Source organism: Mesoplodon bidens (assembly GCF_964165515.1).
Source record: "Mesoplodon bidens genome assembly, chromosome: 2".
NCBI classification, from domain to species: domain Eukaryota; kingdom Metazoa; phylum Chordata; class Mammalia; order Artiodactyla; family Ziphiidae; genus Mesoplodon; species Mesoplodon bidens.
The window spans coordinates 151,443,558-151,449,620 of NC_138177.1; the positions used below are offsets into that span (position 1 = coordinate 151,443,558).

Below are 6,063 nucleotides of genomic sequence, written 5' to 3' on the forward strand. Positions count from 1 at the left end.
CTACAAATAGAACTACCATATGACCCAGCAATCCCACTACTGGGCATATACCGTGAGAAAACCATAATTCAAAAAGAGACATGTACCAAAATGTTCATAGCAGCCCTATTTACAATAGCCCAGAGATGGAAACAACCTAAGTGTCCATCATCGGATGAATGGGTAAAGAAGATGTGGCACATATATACAATGGAATATTACTCAGCCATAAAAAGAAATGAAATTGAGCTATTTGTAATGAGGTGGATGGACCTAGAGTCTGTTATACAGAGTGAAGTAAGTCAGAAAGAGAAAGACAAATACTGTATGCTGACACATATATATGGAATTTAAGAAAAAAAAATGTCATGAAGAACAGAGGGGTAAGACAGGAATAAAGACACAGACCTACTAGAGAATGGACTTGAGGATATGGGGAGGGGGAAGGGTAAGCTGTGACAAATTGAAAGAGCAGCATGGACATATATACAGTACCAAACGTAAGGTAGATAGCTAGTGGGAAGCAGCCGCATAGCACAGGGAGATCAGCTCGGTGCTTTGTGACCGCCTGGAGGGGTGGGATAGGGAGGGTGGGAGGGAGACGCAAAAGGGAGGGGATATGGGAACATATGTATATGTATAACTGATTAAATTTGTTATAAAGCAAAAAATAAAAAAATAAAAAATAAAAAAATAAAAATAAAAACAATCAAAAGAGAAAAAAAACCTAATATATTCTTTGCTTTAAATGTTTCTTACAGATACAATTTCAATATTTTCATTCACTAGTGATGTGGTTTAAGGTATTTTTCATTCACGAGTCAAACAGCAATCTACCGAAGGGGAACTGATAGTCTATAGGCTCATCGTGCAAATAGAGTTCAGGAATGCAGCAACTGATGTTTCTAAAATACAAAACAGATAAAATTCTTAGAAGATACATACAATAAGCTCTACTAAGCAGCTGGCCACAGAACTAGAACATTTGATAATTTTACTGGTGATTTCAATGGGACTCCAGATGTTTCTAAACTCACCGTGAACTCTCATCTTAGGCTTTGTATTTTGCTTTTCTAGTTTCACTGATAACACAAACATGATTCAAATCCTTGAAGTATTCATTATAGTCAAGGGCATATCCTACAACAAACTTGCCTGGAATTTCAAATGCAACAAAGTCTGGTCTATATCCAACACTTTGAGGGGTCCTTTTCACCAGCAAACTTGCAACCTTGACCATCTTTGGATTATGCTGTTCGACCAAGGGAAGCAAGGTTTGCACTGTTTTGTCAGTGTCAATGATACCTTCAATCATCAAGATATTCTTTCCAGTCAAAGTTGAGAGATCATCTCCACCAATTACCTTTTTTTAAAAATTATTTATTTATTTATTTGGCTGCATTGGGTCTTCGCTTCTGCACGCGGGCTTTCTCTAGTTGCGGTGAGCGGGAGCTGCTCTTTGTTATGGTGCGTGGGCATCTCATTGCGGTGGCTTCTCTTGTTGCGGAGCACGGGTTCTAGGCGCTTGGGCGTCAGTAGTTGTGGCACGCGGGCTTAGTAGTTGTGGCTTGTGGGCTCTAGAGCGCAGGCTCTGTAGTTGTGGTGCACGGGCTTAGTTGCTCCGCGGCATGTGGGATCTTCCTGGACCAGGGCTTGAACCCGTGTCCCTTGCATTGGCAGGCGGATTCTTAACCACTGTGCTACCAGGGAAGTCTCTCCACCAATTACTTTTATGTCACCTGTTGACTGGTCATTACAGTAGCTCTTCAGTCTGATAAAATCTACCATCATAGGAATGGATCTATCGCTTTTTCTGTTCAGTGCTTTGATGTAATCCAGCAGGTCAGCAAAGAATTTATAGCCCCCCTTGAGCACACAAAGGGCCACGATGTGATGGCCTCCCATCTCCTCCATCACATCTCGAGCAAGCTGTTCAGTCCTGTCCGTAATTAGTCCATGAGGAATAAACACCTTTTCCAAATCCTTAGCTAATGATTAGGTATACAAAATAAACCCAGGTCATAACCTGGTTCATTATCACTAATCATGACGGTGGGTCTGCAGGTCACCATAACGGAGCTGGCTGGTGTGTGGGCTGAGGGCAGTCGGGGCTCTCATCAGCTTCTTAAAGGGGACGCAACTACCCCAAGGCTAAGAGCCCTGGGTCTGCCACAGGGAGGGGTTGGGTGAGGTGGAGGAGGAAGTAGGTGCAGGCTGGGGACAGGGACGCCTCATTCTTTTGCTTGCTCAGCATTCATTCCTGGTTCTTCTAGTAGCAGCACCCCAAGTATCCTTTGGGAAATATAAGCAAATCTTTTTTTTTTGCAGTACGCGGGCCTCTCACTGTTGTGGCCTCTCCCGTTGCGGAGCACAGGCTCCGGACGCGCAAGCTCAGCGGCCATGGCTCACGGGCCCAGCCGCTCCGCGGCATGTGGGATCTTCCCAGACCGGGGCGTGAACCCGTGTCCCCTCCATTGGCAGGCGGACTCTCAACCACTGCGCCACCAGGGAAGCCCCTAAGCAAATCTTTGAAAAGCAGTGATGGCTATCTGTCACTTCAAATGATTTTGAGGAATGGAACACCTTAATAGTGTTACTCATAGGAGCAGTGGGGACGTATCTGGAAACGTGCTGGACCTAGAGGCAGAAGACCTGGGTTCAAATTCTACCTCTGCCATGTACTTATAGAGCTGTTAGCACATAATCATTGGACCTCTGATTCAGCAGGTTGAGTTGATATGTTTCAGATGATAGTAAAACCACCACTGGTCTGTAAACCCTACCTCAGGACCACTCCACGGTTCATGTCCTAGGGCTTATCTGTATCCCCTGGGTAACCTCCATTTCTATATGCCGTCATCTGCCCACCACCTTCTATGTTTCCAACTTTCTCTAGTACGTCAGTAATCGCTCCTAAAATCTATCAGTCCTACCACTTTTTCAGGGTTCCTCACCCCTCCCCGACCCCATCCTCACTTCCCTCTTTACCCGGCCTGATTGTCTGGGCCATCATGTCAACCACTGCCTTGCCTACAGCTCAGCCCTCTTGCCCCTCTCTGGCTTTATCAGACTTTCCTGGAAAGGCCCCAATCCTGATTAAATTCCAGGTTCCATCTTCTCCCCAACTGCACACTTGGAGTGGCTGGAAAACAAAACATTCAGCCACCCTTACTGATATCACTTTAAATTCATGCCGCTCACCTCAAGGGGGTCCTGATGCTGCCTGGCAAGCCTACCACACTCCATTCTCTCTCCAAAGCCCCAGGATGATGAACTTACACCTTCTCTTCTCTCCTCGAACCCCAGCACCCGCTCCCCACTCTTCACTCTCAGCGGATGACACTGCTTCCTATTTCTCTGGAAAAACAGAAGCCATGGGAAGAAAACTCCTTAAGGCTCCTGTCACTCACCTGACCCTCCTTCTTCCTCAGAGGGAACCTCCCTGCTCCTGCCCAAGGCCAGCCCTCCACCTGTGCGCTCAACCCCACACCCCTCGATGCCATTAAGGACTTCCCACCCCCACTGTCCCTTCTCTCTTCCTTCTGCATCATCAGTTTCCTCCCTCTCCTGGATTATTCTGACCAGCATACACACGTGGTCTAAAAGCTCCTAGCCTTGAAAAAATCCTTCCTTGATCCCACACTCGCCTCCCATATCTGCCCCATTTCTCTGCTTCTTTTATAGCAAAATTCCTTGACGGCATTGTTTCTACTTCCTCTGCTCCCATACCCATGCATCGCTCCGGTTGGGCCTATGTCCCTGACAAATCAGTGACGTTGTCCTTGTCAAGGTCACCAGTGACGGCTACACGGCCAAATTCAATGTCAATTTTCAGTTCGTGTTGTCTTAGTTGACCTAGCCTCAGCATTTGGCGTAGCTGGTGAAGCCCTTGCCCTTGAAGCGCTTTCTTCTCTGACCTCCGGGGCACCTCCCTCGCCTGTCTGACTCTCACCACGCGGGCCGCTCCCCAGTCTCTTTTCCTGCTTCTCCTCCACTCCCTGACCTCTGCTCCCCGAGTGCTCCAGGGCTCAGCCCTCAGTCCTCTTCTCTTTCTGCACTTCTCTTTGGGGCCTCACCTAGATGACCAGCTTTAAAATACCATCCAGAGGCTTCCCCGGTGGCGCAGTGGTTGGGAGTCTGCCTACCGATGCAGGGGATGCGGGTTCGTGCCCCGGTCCGGGAGGACCCCACATGCCGCGGAGCGGCTGGGCCCGTGAGCCATGGCCACTGAGCCTGCGCGTCCGGAGCCTGTGCTCCGCAACGGGAGAGGCCACGGCAGTGGGAGGCCCGCGTACCGCAAAAAAAAAAAAAAAAAAAAAAAAAACATCCATTTTTGGGCTTCCCTGGTGGTGCAGTGGTTGAGAGTCCGCCTGCCGATGCAGGGGACACGGGTTCGTGCCCCGGTCCAGGAAGATCCCACATGCCACGGAGCGGCTGGGCCCGTGAGCCATGGCCACTGGGCCTGTGCGTCCAGAGCCTGTGCTCCGCAACGGGAGAGGCCACGTACCGCAAAACAAAACAAAAAACCATCCACTTTTTACTGGTTCCTCAATTTATATTTCTAGCCCTTACCTTCTGCTGTCTTCAGGCTGGTTTATGCTATTGCCTACTTAGTACGTTCTTGGATGAATCACGGGCATCTCACAAGTAACATGTCCAAAACTGAGGTACAGATTGCCCTTCCAAAGCTGTCACCTCTGCAGTCTCCCACAACTCCATCCTTCTAGTTGCTCAGGTCAAAACTTTGGAGTTATTCTTGCTCCCTTTCTTTTTCTCAAACCCCATATCCAGTCAGCAAATCGTGTTGACTTCACCTTCAAAGTACATCCAGAATCTGAGCACTTCTCCCCGTTTCTGCCTGACCACCCTGATGCCACATTCCCCTTCTCCGGGATGATAGCAACGGCTCCCTAACTGGCTGCCCCACTTCTGTGTTGGCCTCTTCTAGTCCATTCTTCACACAGAAGCCGAAGAAGTCCAGTCCTTTGGTCCCTGGCTCCGATCATCAGTGGCTTCCCATCATCTCACGGAGGGAAGGACCCAGTGCAGCACCACCTCAGCTGGCTCTGGACAGGCCTCTCATGCAGCTCCTCCCATCTCTCCCCACTTACTGAACCCCATCCAGCCGGCCTCCTTTCTGTTGCTTGAACAAGCCATACTCTTGTTTCTCTATCTTTGTTCTGGCTCTTCCCTCTTTCTGAAATGTTCTTCCCCCAGATATTGGCATGATTGCTCATTCACTCTTATTCAGATCTCAGCTCAAACATCCCCCCTTCAGCGAGTCCCCCCCCCCTTTTCTCACCACCTAATATAAAATAGCAGCTCTGGGACTTCCCTGGTGCTCCAGTGGATAAGACTCTGCACTCCCAATGCAGTGGTCCCGGGTTCGATCCCTGGTCGGGGAACTAGATCCTGCATGCATGCTGCAACTAAGAGCACACATGCCGCAACTAAGAAGTCCGCATGCCGCAACTAAAGATCTTGCATGCCACAGTGAAGATCCCGGATGCTGCAACTAAGACCCAGCACAGCCAAAATAAATAATAAATAAATAAATATTAAAAAAAAAGACTGTCACCCATAGAGGTCACAGCTATTAAAAAAGAAAAAAATAGCAGCCCCTTCCACAACTCCATCACTCGAAGCTATTTTACTTTCTTCATAGCACTAACCATTATCTGAAATGATCGTATTTATTTCTTTACTTGTGTATTGTCAATCTTCACCACCAGAATGAAAGCTGTATGGCGGCAGGAACTCTCCCCAGCAGCTAGCACAGAGCCTACCACGTGGTTGCCAGGGCTGCCACAGAAGGTTGTGAAGGTTGTTCACTGTACCAGAGCTCCTGGCTGATGGGCCGGTGGGTGCCAGTATCCAGCCTGCTCTCTGCTCTCCATGCTGTGGGGCATCTAGCAGGTGGCCTTTTGCTATTTTGCAATGCTTGCCATATGGGCTGGCTGTGGCTCTGTGGTGGGCATTTAGTAAGTATTCATTGAATAAATGGCTTACTAATGGATGGGTAGACCTTTACTTGTTTTCTTCTGTGGGACTTAATGCAAATTACCATCTCAAGGCCTCAATTTA

General features: G+C 48.4%; 1 pseudogene across 1 annotated transcript; it reads right to left on the minus strand.

The window, feature by feature from the left end:
* Window positions 1–982: 982 nt before the first annotated feature.
* LOC308612563 (hypoxanthine-guanine phosphoribosyltransferase-like) lies at window positions 983–2,060 on the minus strand (annotated as a pseudogene). The gene is made up of 2 exons (XR_014017865.1): window positions 1,708–2,060; window positions 983–1,342 (listed from the first exon to the last, which is right to left on the minus strand). The product of XR_014017865.1 is annotated as a hypoxanthine-guanine phosphoribosyltransferase-like (transcript).
* Between the last annotated feature and the right edge of the window lie 4,003 nt (window positions 2,061–6,063).